Raw genomic sequence first — 26,060 nt, 5'->3', positions numbered from 1 at the left:
TTTTTGGGGCGATGCTATGAGTCATTCAATATTCCTTTCGGTTGTTCAGTGAAATGATCCATTGTGAAGAGTTAACTCATTTAATTAAAGTTACATTTGTAACTAAATAGTTTTTTTTTTCTATTGGAAAGATTGAATCATTTGCAATTAAGTTTTTATGATCCATCAAACATGATGACAACATCACCCCCAACGTATGTTGCTGGGCAGCTTCAATGTGGTGCTCTTATTCTTCTCACTTTGCTTGGTGAGGTAGATTGCTGCTATAACTTGATGACCCTTCACATACCTAACTATGTCTTAAAGTAATGATGGACTGTCATTTCTCATTGCTTGTTTGGTGACGTGGACATCAAGGAACTTGAAGCTCTCAACCTGCTCCACCGCCGCCCCGTCGATGAGAACGGGGGCGTGCTCGGCCCTCTTTTTCCTGTCGTCCACAACTAACAACCGGGCAATGATGGGCTAATTGTGCACCACCCTATGGGACCCCGGTCACAGCCAGTTGCGACACAGCCTGGGATCAACCCGGGTCTGTAGTGACACCTCAAGCACTGCTATGCAGTGGCTGTAGACCCCTGCGCCACTCGGAAGGCCCCTGGCATGTAAGGACAAGGTGACTTTTATCAATATATTCGCCTGTATTTACCCCTCCCCCTTCCCAAAAAATGAAACGCTAATCAGCTGCTTTCACAAAGAACTACAAATGCCATGATGATCTGGACAAGACTGTCGAATGGAGGCAAGGGTAAGAATCTCTGGATTAACTATCTAATGTTAGCTAAATGTAGTAACGAATAAATTGGCAACATTTCTTTAAAATGGACAATTCTGTGAACTGTCTTGTGCAAGTTTAAATTGACACTACTTGTTAATAAAAGTGTCAGCGAGAGATGACGCGCAAGGAGCATGCTGGGATTTGTAGTTTTGCATGACGTCTACTTTGCTCCCAATTAGCATTTTCGAATCTGAGAGTAAATAGAGATGAATTTATTAATAAACGTCACCTTGTCTGAAGAGAGATTTACATGGTTATCAAAACGTCACGCCAGGGTAAGCCTAAATGAAACATAGCCCTTGTGGGAAGTGTTTCTGAAATCCCCTACGGGTGAAAAAATGTATGGTAGAAAAAACGATTGAAAACAGTCAAGAGATAAATGGTTTCATTGGTAGTAAGACACCACCACTGTGGGGCTCTATTTGCTGTAGATTGTCATCTTCTGTATTAGATAAATGTGGCAAATCGTAGCTTGCTGCTAAAAAAAACAATTTTGGACTAGTTTTCAGTTATTTGTGGGCTGGTTTTGAGTGGTCATTGATATCTATACATGTGTTTGACCTGGAGGGGGCTGGCAACCCTGATCACGCATGCGCTAAAAGTTACAAGATGGCGGAGAGTGCGCAACTGAAGGTAAAGCGTATCCCGAAATAATAACAAAAAAAACTAAAATAAAATTACGTATTTATGTATTAAACTAATCTCCGCGGGTTACATATAGTTGAAATCGAATTTATGTTGAAGATTTACTTGATTTGTTGTAGGGAATGAATTTAATTTGTGTACGAAAACGGTACAGTGGAAGTCGTAAGCTCGTATTGTTATTGTTAGCTGATAGCTAACGTTATGTGGTGAATAGATCAGACTGGTAGTTATGTTGGTTAATAGATTAGACTGGTAGTTATGTTGGTTAATAGATCAGACTGGTAGTTATGTTGGTGAATAGATCAGACTGGTAGTTATGTTGGTGAATAGATCAGACTGGTAGTTATGTTGGTGAATAGATCAGACTGGTAGTTATGTTGGTTAATAGATTAGACTGGTAGTTATGTTGGTTAATAGATCAGACTGGTAGTTATGTTGGTGAATAGATCAGACTGGTAGTTATGTTGGTGAATAGATCAGACTGGTAGTTATGTTGGTGAATAGATCAGACTGGTAGTTATGTTGGTTAATAGATCAGACTGGTAGTTATGTTGGTTAATCGATCAGACTGGTAGTTATGTTGGAGAATAGATCAGACTGGTAGTTATGTTGGTTAATCGATCAGACTGGTAGGTATGTTGGTGAATAGATCAGACTGGTAGTTATGTTGGTGAATCGATCAGACTGGTAGTTATGTTGGTTAATAGATCAGACTGGTAGTTCTGTTGGTTAATCGATCAGACTGGTAGTTATGTTGGTGAATAGATCAGACTGGTAGTTATGTTGGTTAATAGATCAGACTGGTAGTTATGTTGGTGAATAGATCAGACTGGTAGTTATGTTGGTGAATCGATCAGACTGGTAGTTATGTTGGTGAATAGATCAGACTGGTAGTTATGTTGGTGAATAGATCAGACTGGTAGTTATGTTGGTTAATAGATCAGACTGGTAGTTCTGTTGGTTAATCGATCAGACTGGTAGTTATGTTGGTGAATAGATCAGACTGGTAGTTATGTTGGTTAATAGATCAGACTGGTAGTTATGTTGGTGAATAGATCAGACTGGTAGTTATGTTGGTGAATCGATCAGACTGGTAGTTATGTTGGTGAATAGATCAGACTGGTAGTTATGTTGGTGAATAGATCAGACTGGTAGTTATGTTGGTGAATAGATCAGACTGGTAGTTATGTTGGTTAATAGATTAGACTGGTAGTTATGTTGGTGAATAGATCAGACTGGTAGTTCTGTTGGTTAATCGATCAGACTGGTAGTTATGTTGGTTAATATATCAGACTGGTAGTTATGTTGGTGAATAGATCAGACTGGTAGTTATGTTGGTGAATAGATCAGACTGGTAGTTATGTTGGTTAATAGATTAGACTGGTAGTTATGTTGGTGAATAGATCAGACTGGTAGTTATGTTGGTGAATAGATCAGACTGGTAGTTCTGTTGGTTAATCGATCAGACTGGTAGTTATGTTGGTTAATATATCAGACTGGTAGTTATGTTGGTTAATAGATCAGACTGGTAGTTAATATATTACCAGAACCCTGTTATACTTACCAGAACCTTGTTATAATTGCCAGAAACCTTGTTATACTTCCCAGAACCTTGTTATACTGGCCAGAACCGTGTTATATTTGCCAGAAACCTTGTTATACTTGCCAGAACCCTGTTATACTTACCAGAAACCTTGTTATACTTACCAGAACCCTTGTTATACTTACCAGAAACCTTGTTATACTTACCAGAACCCTGTTATACTTACCAGAAACCTTGTTATACTTACCAGAACCCTGTTATACTTGCCATAACCTTGTTATACTTACCAGAACCTTGTTATACTTGCCAGAACCTTGTTATACTTGCCAGAACCTTGTTATACTTGCCAGAACCGTGTTATACTTACCAGAACCCTGTTATACTTGCCAGAACCTTGTTATACGTGCCAGAACCTTGTTATACTTACCAGAACCCTGTTATTCTTACCAGAACCTTGTTATACTTGCCAGAACCTTGTTATACTTGCCAGAACCGTGTTATACTTGCCAGAACCTTGTTATACTTGCCAGAACCTTGTTATACTTGCCAGAACCCTTGTTATACTCACCAGAACCCTGTTATATTCACCAGAACCCTGTTATACTTACCAGAACCCTGTTATTCTTGCCAGAACCTTGTTATACGTACCAGAACCCTGTTATACTAACCAGAACCTTGTTATACTAACCAGAACCCTGTTATACTTACCAGAACCCTGTTATACTTACCAGAACATTGTTATACTAACCAGAACACTGTTATCCTTACCAGAACCTTGTTGTACTTAACATAACATTTTAATACTTACCAGAACCCTGTTATACTTACCAGAACCCTGTTTTACTTACCAGAACCCTTGTTATAATTACCAGAACCCTGTTATACTAACCAGAAACCTGTTATACTTACCAGAACCCTGTTATACTTACCAGAAACCTGTTATACTTACTAGAACCCTGTTATACTCACCAGAACCCTGTTATACTTGCCAGAACCTTTTTATACGTGCCAGAACCTTGTTATACTTACCAGAACCCTGTTATTCTTACCAGAACCTTGTTATACTTGCCAGAACCTTGTTATACTTGCCAGAACCGTGTTATACTTGCCAGAACCTTGTTATACTTGCCAGAACCTTGTTATACTTGCCAGAACCCTTGTTATACTCACCAGAACCCTGTTATACACACCAGAACCCTGTTATACTTACCAGAACCCTGTTATTCTTGCCAGAACCTTGTTATACGTACCAGAACCCTGTTATACTAACCAGAACCTTGTTATACTAACCAGAACCTTGTTATACTAACCAGAACCCTGTTATACTTACCAAAACCCTGATATACTTACCAAGAACCCTGTTATACTTACCAGAACATTGTTATACTAACCAGAACACTGTTATACTTACCAGAACCTTGTTGTACTTAACATAACATTTTAATACTTACCAGAACCCTGTTATACTTACCAGAACCCTGTTTTACTTACCAGAACCCTTGTTATAATTACCAGAACCCTGTTATACTAACCAGAAACCTGTTATACTTACCAGAACCCTGTTATACTTACCAGAAACCTGTTATACTTACCAGAAACCCGTTATACTTGCCATAACCTTGTTGTACTTACCAGAAACCTTGTTATACTTACCAGAACCCTGTTATACATACCAGAACCGTGTTATACTTGCCAGAAACCTTGTTATACTTGCCAGAACCCTGTTATACTCACCAAAACCCTGTTATACTTGCCAGAACCTTGTTATACTTGCCAGAACCTTGTTATACTTGCCAGAACCTTGTTATACTTACCAGAACCTTGTTATACTTGCCAGAACCGTGTTATACTTGCCAGAACCTTGTTATACTTGCCAGAACCTTGTTATACTTGCCAGAACCTTGTTATACTTGCCAGAACCCTTGTTATACTCACCAGAACCCTGTTATATTCACCAGAACCCTGTTATACTTACCAGAACCCTGTTATTCTTGCCAGAACCTTGTTATACGTACCAGAACCCTGTTATACTAACCAGAACCTTGTTATACTAACCAGAACCCTGTTATACTTACCAGAACCCTGTTATACTTACCAGAACATTGTTATACTAACCAGAACACTGTTATCCTTACCAGAACCTTGTTGTACTTAACATAACATTTAATACTTACCAGAACCCTGTTATACTTACCAGAACCCTGTTTTACTTACCAGAACCCTTGTTATAATTACCAGAACCCTGTTATACTAACCAGAAACCTGTTATACTTACCAGAACCCTGTTATACTTACCAGAAACCTGTTATACTTACTAGAACCCTGTTATACTCACCAGAACCCTGTTATACTTGCCAGAACCTTTTATACTTACCAGAACCTTGTTATACTTACCAGAACCCTGTTATTCTTACCAGAACCTTGTTATACTTGCCAGAACCTTGTTATACTTGCCAGAACCGTGTTATACTTGCCAGAACCTTGTTATACTTGCCAGAACCTTGTTATACTTGCCAAAACCCTTGTTATACTCACCAGAACCCTGTTATACACACCAGAACCCTGTTATACTTCCAGAACCTGTTATTCTTGCCAGAACCTTGTTATACGTACCAGAACCCTGTTATACTAACCAGAACCTTGTTATACTAACCAGAACCTTGTTATACTTACCAGAACCCTGTTATACTTACCAGAACCCTGTTATACTTACCAGAACCCTGTTATACTAACCAGAGCCCTGTTATACTTACCAGAACCCTGTTATACTTACCAGAACTCTGTTATACTTACCAGAACCCTGTTATACTTACCAGAACATTGTTATACTAACCAGAACACTGTTATACTTACCAGAACCCTGTTATACTTACCAGAAACCTGTTATACGCACCAGAACCCTGTTATACTTACCAGAACCCTGTTATTCTTGCCAGAACCTTGTTATACGTACCAGAACCCTGTTATACTTACCAGAACCTTGTTATACTAACCAGAACCCTGTTATACTTACCAAAACCCTGTTATACTTACCAGAACCCTGTTATACTTACCAGAACATTGTTATACTAACCAGAACACTGTTATACTTACCAGAACCTTGTTGTACTTAACATAACATTTTAATACTTACCAGAACCCTGTTATACTTACCAGAACCCTATTATACTTGCCATAACCTTGTTATACTTGCCAGAACATTGTTATACTTACCAGAAACCTTGTTATACTTACCAGAACCCTGTTATACATACCAGAACCGTGTTATACTTGCCAGAAACCTTGTTATACTTGCCAGAAACCTTGTTATACTTGCCAGAACCCTGTTATACTCACCAAAACCCTGTTATACTCACCAAAACCCTGTTATACTCGCCAGAACCTTGTTATACTTGCCAGAACCTTGTTATACTTGCCAGAACCTTGTTATACTTACCAGAAACCTTGTTAAACTTACCAGAACCCCGTTATACTCACCAGAACCCTGTTATACTTGCCAGAACCTTGTTATACGTGCCAGAACCTTGTTATACTTACCAGAACCCTGTTATAGTTACCAGAACCGTGTTATACTTGCCAGAAACCTTGTTATACTTGCCAGAACGCTGTTATACTTACCAGAACCCTGTTATTCTTGCCAGAACCTTGTCATACGTACCAGAACCTTTTAATACTTACCATAACCCTTGTTATTCTTACCATAACCCTGTTATACTTACCAGAACCCTGTTATTCTTGCCAGAACCTTGTCATACGTACCAGAACCTTTTAATACTTACCATAACCCTTGTTATTCTTACCAGAACCTTGTTATACTTACCAGAACCCTTGTTATACTCACTAGAACCCTGTTATTCTTACCAGAACCTTGTTAAACTCACCAGAACCCTGTTATACTCACCCGAACCCTGTTATACTTGCCAGAACCTTGTTATACGTGCCAGAACCTTGTTATACTTACCAGAACCCTGTTATACTTACCAGAACCGTGTTATACTTGCCAGAAACCTTGTTATACTTGCCAGAACCCTGTTAAACTCACCAAAACCCTGTTATACTTGCCATAACCTTGTTATACTTGCCAGAACCTTGTTATACTTGCCAGAACCTTGTTATACTTACCAGAAACCTGTTATACATACCAGAACCTTGTTATACTTGCCAGAACAGTGCTATACTTGCCATAACCTTGTTATACTTACCAGAACCTTGTTATACTTACCAGAACCCTTGTTATACTCACTAGATCCCTGTTATTCTTACCAGAACCGTGTTATACTTGCCATAAACCTTGTTATACTTACCAGAACCCTATTATACTTACCAGAACCCTGTTATTCTTGCCAGAACCTTGTTATACGTACCAGAACCTTTTAATACTTACCATAACCCTTGTTATTCTTACCAGAACCTTGTTATACTTACCAGAACCCTTGTTATACTCACTAGAACCCTGTTATTCTTACCAGAACCTTGTTATACTTTCCAGAACCGTGTTATACTTGCCAGAACCTTGTTATACTTGCCAGAACCTTGTCATACTTGCCAGAACCTTGTTATACTTGCCATAACCCTGTTATACTCACCAGAACCCTGTTATACTTACCAGAACCCTGTTATACTTACCAGAACCCTGTTATTCTTGCCAGAACCTTGTTATACGTACCAGAACCCTTGTTATACTAACCAGAACCTTGTTATACTCACCAGAACCCTGTTATACTCACCAGAACCCTGTTATACTTACCAGAACCCTGTTATACTTACCAGAACATTGTTATACTAACCAGAACCCCGTTATACTTACCAGAACCTTGTTATACTCACCAGAACCCCTGTTATACTTACCATAAACCTTGTTATACTTACCAGAACCCAGTTATACTAACCAGAACCCCGTTATACTTACCAGAACCCTATTATACATGCCAGAACCTTGTTATACTTACCAGAACCCTGTTATACTTACCAGAACCCTGTTATACTTACCAGAAACCTTGTTATACTTACCAGAACCCTTGTTATACTTACCAGAAACCTTGTTATACTTACCAGAACCCTTGTTATACTTACCAGAAACCTTGTTATACTTACCAGAACCCAGTTATACTAACCAGAACCCCGTTATACTTACCAGAACCCTGTTATACTTACCAGAACCCTGTTATACTTACCAGAAACCTTGTTATACTCACCAGAACCCTGTTATACTTGCCAGAACCTTGTTATACTTGCCAGAACCGTGCTATACTTGCCATAACCTTGTTATTCTTACCAGAACCTTGTTATACTTCCCAGAACCGTGTTATACTTGCCAGAACCTTTTATACTTACCAGAACCTTGTTATACTTACCAGAACCCTTGTTATACTCACTAGAACCCTGTTATTCTTACCAGAACCGTGTTATACTTGCCATAAACCTTGTTATACTTACCAGAACCCTGTTATACTTACCAGAACCCTGTTATTCTTGCCAGAACCTTGTTATACGTACCAGAACCTTTTAATACTTACCATAACCCTTGTTATTCTTACCAGAACCTTGTTATACTTACCAGAACCCTTGTTATACTCACTAGAACCCTGTTATTCTTACCAGAACCTTGTTATACTTACCAGAACCCTGTTATACTTACCAGAACCCTGTTATACTCACCAGAACCCTGTTATAATTACCAGAACCCTGTTATACTTACCAGAACCCTGTTATTCTTGCCAGAACCTTGTTATATGTACCAGAACCCTGTTATACTAACCAGAACCTTGTTATACTCACCAGAACCCTGTTATACTCACCAGAACCCTGTTATACTTGCCAGAACCGTGCTATACTTGCCATAACCTTGTTATTCTTACCAGAACCGTGTTATACTTCCCAGAACCGTGTTATACTTGCCAGAACCTTTTATACTTACCAGAACCCTTGTTATACTTACCAGAACCCTGTTATACTTACCAGAACTCTGTTATACTTATCAGAACCCTGTTTTACTTACCATAACCCTTGTTATACTTACCAGAACCCTTGTTATACTTACCAGAACCCTGTTATACTAACCAGAACCCCGTTATATTTACCAGAACCCTATTATACTTACCAGAACCTTGTTATACTTGCCAGAACCTTGTTATACTTACCAGAACCCTGTTATACTCACCAGAACCCTGTTATACTTACCAGAACCCTGTTATACTTACCAGAACCCTGTTATTCTTGCCAGAACCTTGTTATACTCACCAGAACCCTGTTATACTCACCAGAACCCTGTTATACTTACCAGAACCCTGTTATACTTACCATAAACCTTGTTATACTTACCAGAACCCAGTTATACTAACCAGAACCCCGTTATACTTACCAGAACCCTATTATACATGCCAGAACCCTGTTATACTTACCAGAACCCTGTTATACTTACCAGAACCCTGTTATACTTACCAGAAACCTTGTTATACTTACCAGAACCCTTGTTATACTTACCAGAAACCTTGTTATACTTACCAGAACCCTTGTTATACTTACCAGAAACCTTGTTATACTTACCAGAACCCTGTTATACTTCCCAGAACCGTGTTATACTTGCCAGAACCTTTTATACTTACCAGAACCCTTGTTATACTTGCCAGAACCTTGTTATACTTACCAGAACCTTGTTATTCTTACCAGAACCGTGCTATACTTACCAGAACCCTGTTATACTTACCAGAAACCTTGTTATACTTACCAGAACCCTTGTTATACTTACCAGAAACCTTGTTATACTTGCCAGAACCTTGTTATACTTACCAGAACCCTGTTATACTTACCAGAACCCTGTTATACTTACCAGAACCCTGTTATACTTACCAGAAACCTTGTTATACTTACCAGAACCCTTGTTATACTTACCAGAAACCTTGTTATACTTACCAGAACCCTTGTTATACTTACCAGAAACCTTGTTATACTTACCAGCACCCTGTTATACTTCCCAGAACCGTGTTATACTTGCCAGAACCTTTTATACTTACCAGAACCCTTGTTATACTTACCAGAACCCTGTTATACTTACCATAAACCTTGTTATACTTACCAGAACCCAGTTATACTAACCAGAACCCCGTTATACTTACCAGAACCCTATTATACATGCCAGAACCCTGTTATACTTACCAGAACCCTGTTATACTTACCAGAACCCTGTTATACTTACCAGAAACCTTGTTATACTTACCAGAACCTTGTTATACTTACCAGAACCCTTGTTATACTTACCAGAAACCTTGTTATACTTACCAGAACCCTGTTATACTTCCCAGAACCGTGTTATACTTCCCAGAACCGTGTTATACTTGCCAGAACCTTTTATACTTACCAGAACCCTTGTTATACTTGCCAGAACCTTGTTATACTTACCAGAACCTTGTTATTCTTACCAGAACCCTTGTTATACTTACCAGAAACCTTGTTATACTTACCAGAACCCTTGTTATACTTACCAGAAACCTTGTTATACTTGCCAGAACCTTGTTATACTTACCAGAACCCTGTTATACTTACCAGAACCCTGTTATACTTACCAGAACCCTGTTATACTTACCAGAAACCTTGTTATACTTACCAGAACCCTTGTTATACTTACCAGAAACCTTGTTATACTTACCAGAACCCTGTTATACTTACCAGAAACCTTGTTATACTTACCAGAACCCTGTTATACTTCCCAGAACCGTGTTATACTTGCCAGAACCTTTTATACTTACCAGAACCCTTGTTATACTTACCAGAACCCTGTTATACTTACCATAAACCTTGTTATACTTACCAGAACCCAGTTATACTAACCAGAACCCCGTTATACTTACCAGAACCCTATTATACATGCCAGAACCCTGTTATACTTACCAGAACCCTGTTATACTTACCAGAACCCTGTTATACTTACCAGAAACCTTGTTATACTTACCAGAACCCTTGTTATACTTACCAGAAACCTTGTTATACTTACCAGAACCCTTGTTATACTTACCAGAAACCTTGTTATACTTACCAGAACCCTGTTATACTTCCCAGAACCGTGTTATACTTGCCAGAACCTTTTATACTTACCAGAACCCTTGTTATACTTGCCAGAACCTTGTTATACTTACCAGAACCTTGTTATTCTTACCAGAACCGTGCTATACTTACCAGAACCCTGTTATACTTACCAGAAACCTTGTTATACTTACCAGAACCCTTGTTATACTTACCAGAAACCTTGTTATACTTACCAGAACCCTGTTATACTTACCAGAACCCTGTTATACTTACCAGAACCCTGTTATACTTACCAGAACCCTGTTATACTTACCAGAACCCTGTTATACTTACCAGAAACCTTGTTATACTTACCAGAACCCTTGTTATACTTACCAGAAACCTTGTTATACTTACCAGAACCCTTGTTATACTTACCAGAAACCTTGTTATACTTACCAGAACCCTGTTATACTTCCCAGAACCGTGTTATACTTGCCAGAACCTTTTATACTTACCAGAACCCTTGTTATACTTACCAGAACCCTGTTATACTTACCAGAACTCTGTTATACTTATCAGAACCCTGTTTTACTTACCATAACCCTTGTTATACTTACCAGAACCCTGTTATACTTACCATAAACCTTGTTATACTTACCAGAACCCAGTTATACTAACCAGAACCCCGTTATACTTACCAGAACCCTATTATACATGCCAGAACCCTGTTATACTTACCAGAACCCTGTTATACTTACCAGAACCCTTGTTATACTTACCAGAAACCTTGTTATACTTACCAGAACCCTTGTTATACTTACCAGAAACCTTGTTATACTTACCAGAACCCTTGTTATACTTACCAGAAACCTTGTTATACTTACCAGAACCCTGTTATACTTCCCAGAACCGTGTTATACTTGCCAGAACCTTTTATACTTACCAGAACCCTTGTTATACTTGCCAGAACCTTGTTATACTTACCAGAACCTTGTTATTCTTACCAGAACCGTGCTATACTTACCAGAACCCTGTTATACTTACCAGAAACCTTGTTATACTTACCAGAACCCTTGTTATACTTACCAGAAACCTTGTTATACTTGCCAGAACCTTGTTATACTTACCAGAACCCTGTTATACTTACCAGAACCCTGTTATACTTACCAGAACCCTGTTATACTTACCAGAACCCTGTTATACTTACCAGAAACCTTGTTATACTTACCAGAACCCTTGTTATACTTACCAGAAACCTTGTTATACTTACCAGAACCCTTGTTATACTTACCAGAAACCTTGTTATACTTACCAGAACCCTGTTATACTTCCCAGAACCGTGTTATACTTGCCAGAACCTTTTATACTTACCAGAACCCTTGTTATACTTACCAGAACCCTGTTATACTTACCAGAACTCTGTTATACTTATCAGAACCCTGTTTTACTTACCATAACCCTTGTTATACTTACCAGAACCCTTGTTATACTTACCAGAACCCTGTTATACTAACCAGAACCCCGTTATACTTACCAGAACCCTATTATACTTACCAGAACCTTGTTATACTTGCCAGAACCTTGTTATACTTACCAGAACCCTGTTATACTCACCAGAACCCTGTTATACTTACCAGAACCCTGTTATACTTACCAGAACCCTGTTATTCTTGCCAGAACCTTGTTATACTCACCAGAACCCTGTTATACTCACCAGAACCCTGTTATACTTACCAGAACCCTGTTATACTTACCATAAACCTTGTTATACTTACCAGAACCCAGTTATACTAACCAGAACCCCGTTATACTTACCAGAACCCTATTATACTTACCAGAACCTTGTTATACTTGCCAGAACCTTGTTATACTTACCAGAACCCTGTTATACTCACCAGAACCCTGTTATACTTACCAGAACCCTGTTATACTTACCAGAACCCTGTTATTCTTGCCAGAACCTTGTTATACTTACCAGAACCCTGTTATACTCACCAGAACCCTGTTATACTTACCAGAACCCTGTTATACTTACCAGAACCCTTGTTATACTTACCAGAACCCATACTTACCAGAACCCAGTTATACTGTTATACTTACCAGAACCCTATTATACATGCCAGAACCCTGTTATACTTACCAGAACCCTGTTATACTTACCAGAACCCTGTTATACTTACCAGAAACCTTGTTATACTTACCAGAACCCTGTTATACTTACCAGAAACCTTGTTATACTTACCAGAACCCTTGTTATACTTACCAGAAACCTTGTTATACTTACCAGAACCCTTGTTATACTTGCCAGAACCTTGTTATACTTACCAGAACCTTGTTATTCTTACCAGAACCGTGTTATACTTACCAGAACCCTGTTATACTTACCAGAAACCTTGTTATACTTACCAGAACCCTTGTTATACTTACCAGAAACCTTGTTATACTTGCCAGAACCTTGTTATACTTACCAGAACCCTGTTATACTTACCAGAACCCTGTTATAGAACAGAGAACCCTGTTATACTTACCAGAAACCTTGTTATACTTACCAGAACCCTTGTTATACTTACCAGAAACCTTTATACTTACCAGAACCCTTGTTATACTTACCAGAAACCTTGTTATACTTACCAGAACCCTGTTATACTTCCCAGAACCGTGTTATACTTGCCAGAACCTTTATACTTACCAGAACCCTTGTTATACTTACCAGAACCCTGTTATACTTACCATAAACCTTGTTATACTTACCAGAACCCAGTTATACTAACCAGAACCCCGTTATACTTACCAGAACCCTATTATACATGCCAGAACCCTGTTATACTTACCAGAACCCTGTTATACTTACCAGAACCCTGTTATACTTACCAGAAACCTTGTTATACTTACCAGAACCCTTGTTATACTTACCAGAAACCTTGTTATACTTACCAGAACCCTTGTTATACTTACCAGAAACCTTGTTATACTTACCAGAACCCTGTTATACTTCCCAGAACCGTGTTATACTTGCCAGAACCTTTTATACTTACCAGAACCCTTGTTATACTTGCCAGAACCTTGTTATACTTACCAGAACCTTGTTATTCTTACCAGAACCGTGCTATACTTACCAGAACCCTGTTATACTTACCAGAAACCTTGTTATACTTACCAGAACCCTTGTTATACTTACCAGAAACCTTGTTATACTTGCCAGAACCTTGTTATACTTACCAGAACCCTGTTATACTTACCAGAACCCTGTTATACTTACCAGAACCCTGTTATACTTACCAGAACCCTGTTATACTTACTTGTTATACTTACCAGAACCCTTGTTATACTTACCAGAAACCTTGTTATACTTACCAGAACCCTTGTTATACTTACCAGAAACCTTGTTATACTTACCAGAACCCTGTTATACTTCCCAGAACCGTGTTATACTTGCCAGAACCTTTTATACTTACCAGAACCCTTGTTATACTTACCAGAACCCTGTTATACTTACCAGAACTCTGTTATACTTATCAGAACCCTGTTTTACTTACCATAACCCTTGTTATACTTACCAGAACCCTTGTTATACTTACCAGAACCCTGTTATACTAACCAGAACCCCGTTATACTTACCAGAACCCTATTATACTTACCAGAACCCTGTTATACTTACCATAAACCTTGTTATACTTACCAGAACCCAGTTATACTAACCAGAACCCTGTTATACTTACCAGAACCCTATTATACTTACCAGAACCTTGTTATACTTGCCAGAACCTTGTTATACTTACCAGAACCCTGTTATACTCACCAGAACCCTGTTATACTTACCAGAACCCTGTTATACTTACCAGAACCCTGTTATACTTGCCAGAACCTTGTTATACTTACCAGAACCCTGTTATACTTACCAGAACCCTGTTATACTTACCAGAACCCTGTTATACTTACCAGAAACCTTGTTATACTTACCAGAACCCTTGTTATACTTACCAGAAACCTTGTTATACTTACCAGAACCCTTGTTATACTTACCAGAACCTTGTTATACTTACCAGAACCCTGTTATACTTACCAGAACCCTGTTATACTTACCAGAAACCTTGTTATACTTACCAGAACCCTTGTTATACTTACCAGAACCTTGTTATACTTGCCAGAACCTTGTTATACTTACCAGAACCCTGTTATACTTACCAGAAACCTTGTTATACTTACCAGAACCCTTGTTATACTTGCCAGAACCTTGTTATACTTGCCAGAACCTTGTTATACTTACCAGAACCTTGTTATACTTACCAGAACCTTGTTATACTTCCCAGAACCCTGTTATACTTGCCAGAACCTTGTTATACTTACCAGAACCCTTGTTATACTTACCAGAACCCTGTTATACTTATAGAACCGTGTTATACTTGCCAGAACCTTGTTATACTTACCAGAACCCTTGTTATACTTACCAGAACCTTGTTATACTTACCAGAACCTTGTTATACTTACCAGAACCTTGTTATACTTACCAGAACCCTGTTATAACCAGAAACCTTGTTATACTTACCAGAACCCTTGTTATACTTACCAGAACCCTTGTTATACTTACCAGAACCTTGTTATACTTACCAGAACCCTGTTATACTTACCAGAACCCTGTTATACTTACCAGAACCCTTGTTATACTTACCAGAACCCTGTTATACTTACCAGAACCTTGTTATACTTACCAGAACCTTGTTATACTTACCAGAACCCTTGTTATACTTACCAGAACCCTTGTTATACTTACCAGAACCCTGTTATACTTATACTTACCAGAACCCTGTTATACTTACCAGAACCTGTTATACTTACCAGAACCCTGTTATACTTACCAGAACCCTGTTATACTTACCAGAACCCTGTTATACTTACCAGAACCCTATACTTACCAGAACCTTGTTATACTTACCAGAACCCTTGTTATACTTACCAGAACCCTGTTATACTTACCAGAACCCTGTTATACTTACCAGAACCCTGTTATACTTGCCAGAACCTTTTATACTTACCAGAACCCTTGTTATACTTACCAGAACCCTGTTATACTTACCAGAACTCTGTTATACTTACCAGAACCCTGTTATACTTACCAGAACCCTTGTTATACTTACCAGAACCCTGTTATACTTACCAGAACCCTGTTATACTTACCAGAACCCCGTTATACTTACCAGAACCCTATTATACTTACCAGAACCCTATACTTACCAGAACCTTGTTATACTTACCAGAACCCTGTTATACTAACCAGAACCCTATACTTACCAGAACCCTATTATACTTACCAGAACCTTGTTATACTTGCCAGAACCTTGTTATACTTACAGAACCCTGTTATACTTACCAGAACCCTGTTATACTTACCAGAACCCTGTTATACTTACCAGAACCCTGTTATACTTGCCAGAACCTTGTTATACTCACCAGAACCCTGTTATACTCACCAGAACCCTGTTATACTTACCAGAACCCTATACTTACCAGAAACCTTGTTATACTTACCAGAACCCTTGTTATACTTACCAGAACCTTGTTATACTTACCAGAACCCTGTTATACTTGCCAGAACCTTGTTATACTTACCAGAACCCTGTTATACTTACCAGAACCTTGTTATACTTGCCAGAACCTTGTTATACTTACCAGAACCCTGTTATACTTACCAGAACCCTGTTATACTTACCAGAACCCTTGTTATACTTACCAGAAACCTTGTTATACTTACCAGAACCTTGTTATACTTACCAGAACCCTGTTATACTTACCAGAACCTTGTTATACTTACCAGAACCCTTGTTATACTTGCCAGAACCTTGTTATACTTGCCAGAACCTTGTTATACTTACCATAACCTTGTTATTCTTACCAGAACCCTTGTTATACTTACCAGAACCGTGTTATACTTGCCAGAACCTTTTATACTTACCAGAACCCTTGTTATACTTACCAGAACCTTGTTATACTTACCAGAACCCTGTTATACTTGCCAGAACCTTGTTATACTTACCAGAACCCTTGTTATACTTGCCAGAACCTTGTTATACTTACCAGAACCCTGTTATACTTACCAGAACCAGATACCAGAACCCTGTTATACTTACCAGAACCTTGTTATACTTACCAGAACCTTGTTATACTTACCAGAACCTTGTTATACTTGCCAGAACCCTGTTATACTTACCAGAACCCTGTTATACTTACCAGAACCCTGTTATACTTACCAGAACCCTGTTATACTTACCAGAACCTTGTTATACTTACCAGAACCCTTGTTATACTTACCAGAACCCTGTTATACTTACCAGAACCCTTGTTATACTTACCAGAACCCTTGTTATACTTACCAGAACCCTTGTTATACTTACCAGAACCCTGTTATACTTACCAGAACCCTTGCCAGAACCTTATACTTACCAGAACCCTTGTTATACTTACCAGAACCCTTGTTATACTTACCAGAACCCTGTTATACTTATACTTATCAGAACCCTGTTATACTTACCAGAACCCTTGTTATACTTACCAGAACCCTTGTTATACTTACCAGAACCCTGTTATACTTACCAGAACCCTGTTATACTTGCCAGAACCCTGTTATACTTACCAGAACCTTGTTATACTTACCAGAACCTTGTTATACTTACCAGAACCCTGTTATACTCACCAGAACCCTGTTATACTTACCAGAACCCTGTTATACTTACCAGAACCCTGTTATACTTGCCAGAACCTTGTTATACTTACCAGAACCCTGTTATACTTACCAGAACCCTTGTTATACTTACCAGAACCCTTGTTATACTTACCAGAAACCTTGTTATACTTACCAGAACCCAGTTATACTTACCAGAACCCTGTTATACTTACCAGAACCCTATTATACTTACCAGAACCTTGTTATACTTGCCAGAACCTTATACTTACCAGAACCCTGTTATACTTACCAGAACCCTGTTATACTTACCAGAACCCTGTTATACTTACCAGAACCCTGTTATTCTTGCCAGAACCTTGTTATACTTACCAGAACCCTGTTATACTTACCAGAACCCTGTTATACTTACCAGAACCCTGTTATACTTACCAGAACCTTGTTATACTTACCAGAACCCTGTTATACTTACCAGAACCCTTGTTATACTTACCAGAACCCTTGTTATACTTACCAGAACCCTGTTATACTTACCAGAACCCTGTTATACTTACCAGAACCCTGTTATACTTACAGAACCTTGTTATACTTACCAGAACCCTGTTATACTTACCCAGAACCCTGTTATACTTACCAGAACCCTTGTTATACTTACCAGAACCTTGTTATACCCAGAACCCTTGTTATACTTACCAGAACCTTGTTATACTTACCAGAACCCTTGTTATACTTACCAGAACCCTTGTTATACTTACCAGAACCATACTTACCAGAACCTTGTTATACTTGCCAGAACCTATACTTACCAGAACCCTTGTTATACTTACCAGAACCCTGTTATACTTACCAGAAACCTTGTTATACTTACCAGAACCCTGTTATACTAACCAGAACCCTGTTATACTTACCAGAACCCTATTATACTTGCCAGAACCCTGTTATACTTACCAGAACCCTGTTATACTTACCAGAACCCTGTTATACTTACCAGAAACCTTGTTATACTTACCAGAACCCTTGTTATACTTACCAGAACCTTGTTATACTTACCAGAACCCTTGTTATACTTACCAGAACCTTGTTATACTTACCAGAACCCTTCCCAGAACCGTGTTATACTTGCCAGAACCCTACTTACCAGAACCCTTATACTTACCAGAACCTTGTTATACTTACCAGAACCTTGTTATACTTACCAGAAACCTTGTTATACTTACCAGAACCCTGTTATACTTACCAGAAACCTTGTTATACTTACCAGAACCCTTGTTATACTTACCAGAAACCTTGTTATACTTGCCAGAACCTTGTTATACTTACCAGAACCCTGTTATACTTACCAGAACCCTGTTATACTTACCAGAACCCTGTTATACTTACCAGAACCTTGTTATACTTACCAGAACCCTGTTATACTTACCAGAACCTTGTTATACTTACCAGAACCCTTGTTATACTTACCAGAACCTTGTTATACTTACCAGAACCCTGTTATACTTCCCAGAACCGTGTTATACTTGCCAGAACCTTTTATACTTACCAGAACCCTTGTTATACTTACCAGAACCCTGTTATACTTACCAGAACTCTGTTATACTTACCAGAACCCTGTTATACTTACCAGATACTTACCAGAACCCTTGTTATACTTACCAGAACCCTGTTATACTAACCAGAACCCTGTTATACTTACCAGAACCCTATTATACTTACCAGAACCCTGTTATACTTACCAGAACCTTGTTATACTTACCAGAACCCTGTTATACTTGCCAGAACCTTTTATACTTACCAGAACCCTTGTTATACTTACCAGAACCCTGTTATACTTACCAGAACTCTGTTATACTTATCAGAACCCTGTTTTACTTACCAGAACCCTTGTTATACTTACCAGAACCCTGTTATACTAACCAGAACCCCGTTATTCTTGCCAGAACCGTGTTATACTCACCAGAACCCTGTTATACTCACCAGAACCCTGTTATACTTACCAGAACCCTGTTATACTTACCAGAAACCTTGTTATACTTACCAGAACCCTTGTTATACTTACCAGAAACCTTGTTATACTTACCAGAACCCTTGTTATACTTGCCAGAACCTTGTTATACTTACCAGAACCTTGTTATTCTTACCAGAACCCTGTTATACTTACCAGAACCCTGTTATACTTACCAGAAACCTTGTTATACTTACCAGAACCCTTGTTATACTTACCAGAAACCTTGTTATACTTGCCAGAACCTTGTTATACTTACCAGAACCCTGTTATACTTACCAGAAACCTTGTTATACTTACCAGAACCCTTGTTATACTTACCAGAACCTTGTTATACTTGCCAGAACCTTGTTATACTTACCAGAACTTTGTTATTCTTACCAGAACCTTGTTATACTTCCCAGAACCGTGTTATACTTGCCAGAACCTTTTATACTTACCAGAACCCTTGTTATTCTTACCAGAACCTTGTTATACTTAGAACCAGATACTTGCCATAACCTTGTTATACTTACCAGAACCTTGTTATACTTGCCAGAACCGTGTTATACTTGCCAGAACCTTGTTATTCTTACCAGAACCCTGTTATACTTGCCAGAACCTTGTTATACTTGCCAGAACCCTGTTATACTTGCCAGAACCCTTGTTATACTAGAACCTTGTTATACTTACCAGAACCTTGTTATACTTGCCAGAACCTTGTTATACTTGCCAGAACCTTGTTATACTTGCCATAACCTTGTTATACTTGCCAGAACCTTGTTATACTTGCCAGAACCGTGCTATACTTGCCAGAACCTTGTTATTCTTACCAGAACCCTGTTATACTTGCCAGAACCTTGTTATACTTACCAGAACCCTTGTTATACTTACCAGAACCCTGTTATACTAACCAGCACCTTGTTATACTTACCAGAACCCCGTTATACTAACCAGAACACCGTTATACTTACCAGAACCCTGTTATACTTACCAGAACCCTGTTATACTTACCAGAACCCTTGTTATACTTACCAGAAACCTTGTTATACTTACCAGAACCCCCTTACCAGAACCCTGTTATACTTACCAGAACCCTTGTTATACTTACAGAACCCTTGTTATACTTACCAGAACCCTGTTATACTTACCAGAACCCTGTTATACTTACCAGAACCCTGTTATACTTACCAGAACTCTGTTATACTTACCAGAACCCTGTTTTACTTACCAGAACCCTTGTTATACTTACCAGAACCCTATTATACTTACCAGAACCTTGTTATACTTGCCAGAACCTTGTTATACTTACCAGAACCCTGTTATACTCACCAGAACCCTGTTATACTTACCAGAACCCTGTTATTCTTGCCAGAACCTTGTTATACTTACCAGAACCCTGTTATACTCACCAGAACCCTGTTATACTTACCAGAACCCTGTTATACTTACCAGAACCCTGTTATACTTACCAGAAACCTGTTATACTTACCAGAACCCTTGTTATACTTACCAGAAACCTTGTTATACTTACCAGAACCCTTGTTATACTTGCCAGAACCTTGTTATACTTACCAGAACCTTGTTATTCTTACCAGAACCGTGCTATACTTACCAGAACCCTGTTATACTTACCAGAAACCTTGTTATACTTACCAGAACCCTTGTTATACTTACCAGAAACCTTGTTATACTTGCCAGAACCTTGTTATACTTACCAGAACCCTGTTATACTTACCAGAAACCTTGTTATACTTACCAGAACCCTTGTTATACTTGCCAGAACCTTGTTATACTTGCCAGAACCTTGTTATACTTACCATAACTTTGTTATTCTTACCAGAACCTTGTTATACTTCCCAGAACCCTGTTATACTTGCCAGAACCTTTTATACTTACCAGAACCCTTGTTATTCTTACCAGAACCTTGTTATACTTGCCAGAACCGTGCTATACTTGCCAGAACCTTGTTATACTTGCCAGAACCCTGTTATACTTGCCAGAACCGTGCTATACTTGCCAGAACCTTGTTATACTTACCAGAACCCTGTTATACTTACCAGAACCTTGTTATACTTGAGAACCTTGTTATACTTGCCAGAACCGTGTTATACTTGCCAGAACCTTGTTATCCTTACCAGAACCTTGTTATACTTGCCAGAACCTTGTTATACTTGCCAGAACCTTGTTATTCTTACCAGAACCGTGTTATACTTGCCAGAACCTTTTATACTTACCAGAACCCTTGTTATACTTACCAGAACCCTGTTATACTTACCAGAACTCTGTTATACATATCAGAACCCTGTTTTACTTACCAGAACCCTTGTTATACTTACCAGAACCCTGTTATACTAACCAGCACCTTGTTATACTTACCAGAACCCCGTTATACTTACCAGAACCCGTTATACTTACCAGAACCCTGTTATACTAACCAGCACCTTGTTATACTTACCAGAACCCCGTTATACTAACCAGAACACCGTTATACTTACCAGAACCCTGTTATACTTACCAGAACCCTGTTATACTTACCAGAACCCTGTTATACTTACCAGAACCCTGTTATACTTACCAGAAACCTTGTTATACTCACCAGAACCATGTTATACTGGCCAGAACCTTGTTATACTTGCCAGAACCTTGTTATACTTACCAGAACCCTGTTATACTTGCCAGAACCTTGTTATACTTGCCAGAACCCTGTTATACTTGCCAGAACCTTGTTATTCTTACCAGAACCTTGTTATACTTCCCAGAACCGTGTTATACTTGCCAGAACCTTTTATACTTACCAGAACCCTTGTTATACTTACCAGAACCCTGTTATACTTACCAGAACTCTGTTATACTTATCAGAACCCTGTTTTACTTACCAGAACCCTTGTTATACTTACCAGAACCCTGTTATACTAACCAGAACCCCGTTATACTTACCAGAACCCTATTATACTTACCAGAACCTTGTTATACTTGCCAGAACCTTGTTATACTTACCAGAACCCTGTTATACTCACCAGAACCCTGTTATACTTACCAGAACCCTGTTATTCTTGCCAGAACCTTGTTATACGTACCAGAACCCTGTTATACTTACCAGAACCCTGTTATACTTACCAGAACCCTGTTATACTTACCAGAAACCTTGTTATACTTACCAGAACCCTTGTTATACTTACCAGAAACCTTGTTATACTTACCAGAACCCTTGTTATACTTGCCAGAACCTTGTTATACTTACCAGAACCTTGTTATTCTTACCAGAACCGTGCTATACTTACCAGAACCCTGTTATACTTACCAGAAACCTTGTTATACTTACCAGAACCCTTGTTATACTTACCAGAAACCTTGTTATACTTGCCAGAACCTTGTTATACTTACCAGAACCCTGTTATACATACCAGAACCCTGTTATACTTACCAGAACCCTGTTATACATACCAGAACCTTGTTATACTTGCCAGAACCTTGTTATACTTACCAGAACCCTTGTTATTCTTACCAGAACCTTGTTATACTTCCCAGAACCGTGTTATACTTGCCAGAACCTTTTATACTTACCAGAACCCTTGTTATTCTTACCAGAACCTTGTTATACTTGCCAGAACCGTGCTATACTTGCCATAACCTTGTTATACTTGCCAGAACCTTGTTATACTTGCCAGAACCGTGCTATACTTGCCAGAACCTTGTTATTCTTACCAGAACCCTGTTATACTTGCCAGAACCTTGTTATACTTGCCAGAACCTTGTTATACTTGCCAGAACCGTGCTATACTTGCCAGAACCTTGTTATCCTTACCAGAACCTTGTTATACTTGCCAGAACCTTGTTATACTTGCCAGAACCTTGTTATTCTTACCAGAACCGTGTTATACTTGCCAGAACCTTTTATACTTACCAGAACCCTTGTTATACTTACCAGAACCCTGTTATACTTACCCGAACTCTGTTATACATATCAGAACCCTGTTTTACTTACCAGAACCCTTGTTATACTTACCAGAACCCTGTTATACTAACCAGCACCTTGTTATACTTACCAGAACCCCGTTATACTAACCAGAACACCGTTATACTTACCAGAACCCTGTTATACTTACCAGAACCCTGTTATACTTACCAGAACCCTTGTTATACTTACCAGAAACCTTGTTATACTTACCAGAACCCAGTTATACTAACCAGAACCCCGTTATACTTACCAGAACCCTGTTATACTTACCAGAACCCTGTTATACTTACCAGAAACCTTGTTATACTCACCAGAACCATGTTATACTGGCCAGAACCTTGTTATACTTGCCAGAACCTTGTTATACTTACCAGAACCCTGTTATACTTGCCAGAACCTTGTTATACTTGCCAGAACCCTGTTATACTTGCCAGAACCTTGTTATTCTTACCAGAACCTTGTTATACTTACCAGAACCCTGTTATACTTACCAGAACCTTTTATACTTACCAGAACCCTTGTTATACTTACCAGAACCCTGTTATACTTACCAGAACTCTGTTATACTTATCAGAACCCTGTTTTACTTACCAGAACCCTTGTTATACTTACCAGAACCCTGTTATACTAACCAGAACCCCGTTATACTTACCAGAACCCTATTATACTTACCAGAACCTTGTTATACTTGCCAGAACCTTGTTATACTTACCAGAACCCTGTTATACTCACCAGAACCCTGTTATACTTACCAGAACCCTGTTATACTTACCAGAACCCTGTTATTCTTGCCAGAACCTTGTTATACTCACCAGAACCCTGTTATACTCACCAGAACCCTGTTATACTTACCAGAACCCTGTTATACTTACCAGAAACCTTGTTATACTTACCAGAACCCTTGTTATACTTACCAGAAACCTTGTTATACTTACCAGAACCCTTGTTATACTTGCCAGAACCTTGTTATACTTACCAGAACCTTGTTATTCTTACCAGAACCGTGCTATACTTACCAGAACCCTGTTATACTTACCAGAAACCTTGTTATACTTACCAGAACCCTTGTTATACTTACCAGAAACCTTGTTATACTTGCCAGAACCTTGTTATACTTACCAGAACCCTGTTATACTTACCAGAAACCTTGTTATACTTACCAGAACCCTTGTTATACTTGCCAGAACCTTGTTATACTTGCCAGAACCTTGTTATACTTACCATAACTTTGTTATTCTTACCAGAACCTTGTTATACTTCCCAGAACCGTGTTATACTTGCCAGAACCTTTTATACTTACCAGAACCCTTGTTATTCTTACCAGAACCTTGTTATACTTGCCAGAACCGTGCTATACTTGCCATAACCTTGTTATACTTGCCAGAACCTTGTTATACTTGCCAGAACCGTGCTATACTTGCCAGAACCTTGTTATTCTTACCAGAACCCTGTTATACTTGCCAGAACCTTGTTATACTTGCCAGAACCGTGCTATACTTGCCAGAACCTTGTTATCCTTACCAGAACCTTGTTATACTTGCCAGAACCTTGTTATACTTGCCAGAACCTTGTTATTCTTACCAGAACCGTGTTATACTTGCCAGAACCTTTTATACTTACCAGAACCCTTGTTATACTTACCAGAACCCTGTTATACTTACCCGAACTCTGTTATACATATCAGAACCCTGTTTTACTTACCAGAACCCTTGTTATACTTACCAGAACCCTGTTATACTAACCAGCACCTTGTTATACTTACCAGAACCGTGTTATACTCACCAGAACCCTGTTATACTCACCAGAACCCTGTTATACTTACCAGAACCCTGTTATACTTACCAGAACCCTTGTTATACTTACCAGAAACCTTGTTATACTTACCAGAACCCAGTTATACTTAGAACCCTTGTTATACTTACCAGAACCCTGTTATACTTACCAGAACCCTGTTATACTTACCAGAAACCTTGTTATACTCACCAGAACCATGTTATACTGGCCAGAACCTTGTTATACTTGCCAGAACCTTGTTATACTTACCAGAACCCTGTTATACTTGCCAGAACCTTGTTATACTTGCCAGAACCCTGTTATACTTGCCAGAACCTTGTTATTCTTACCAGAACCTTGTTATACTTCCCAGAACCGTGTTATACTTGCCAGAACCTTTTATACTTACCAGAACCCTTGTTATACTTACCAGAACCCTGTTATACTTACCAGAACTCTGTTATACTTATCAGAACCCTGTTTTACTTACCAGAACCCTTGTTATACTTACCAGAACCCTGTTATACTAACCAGCACCTTGTTATACTTACCAGAACCCCGTTATACTAACCAGAACACCGTTATACTTACCAGAACCCTGTTATACTTACCAGAACCCTTTATACTTACCAGAACCCTGTTATACTTACCAGAACCCAGTTATACTAACCAGAACCCTTGTTATACTTGTTATACTTA

At 38.7% G+C, this 26,060-nt stretch overlaps 1 pseudogene; it reads left to right on the top strand.

The window, feature by feature from the left end:
- Nucleotides 1-912: 912 nt before the first annotated feature.
- The window catches only part of LOC127912183 (E3 SUMO-protein ligase PIAS1-like), an 89,432-nt pseudogene continuing 64,284 nt past the window's right edge, over nucleotides 913-26,060 (top strand).

The sequence above is a fragment of the Oncorhynchus keta genome, chromosome 26 (genome assembly GCF_023373465.1).
Source record: "Oncorhynchus keta strain PuntledgeMale-10-30-2019 chromosome 26, Oket_V2, whole genome shotgun sequence".
Classification (NCBI taxonomy): domain Eukaryota; kingdom Metazoa; phylum Chordata; class Actinopteri; order Salmoniformes; family Salmonidae; genus Oncorhynchus; species Oncorhynchus keta.
The sequence above is the reverse complement of the archived record's forward strand: the minus strand, read 5'-3'. Positions and strand labels throughout refer to the sequence as shown.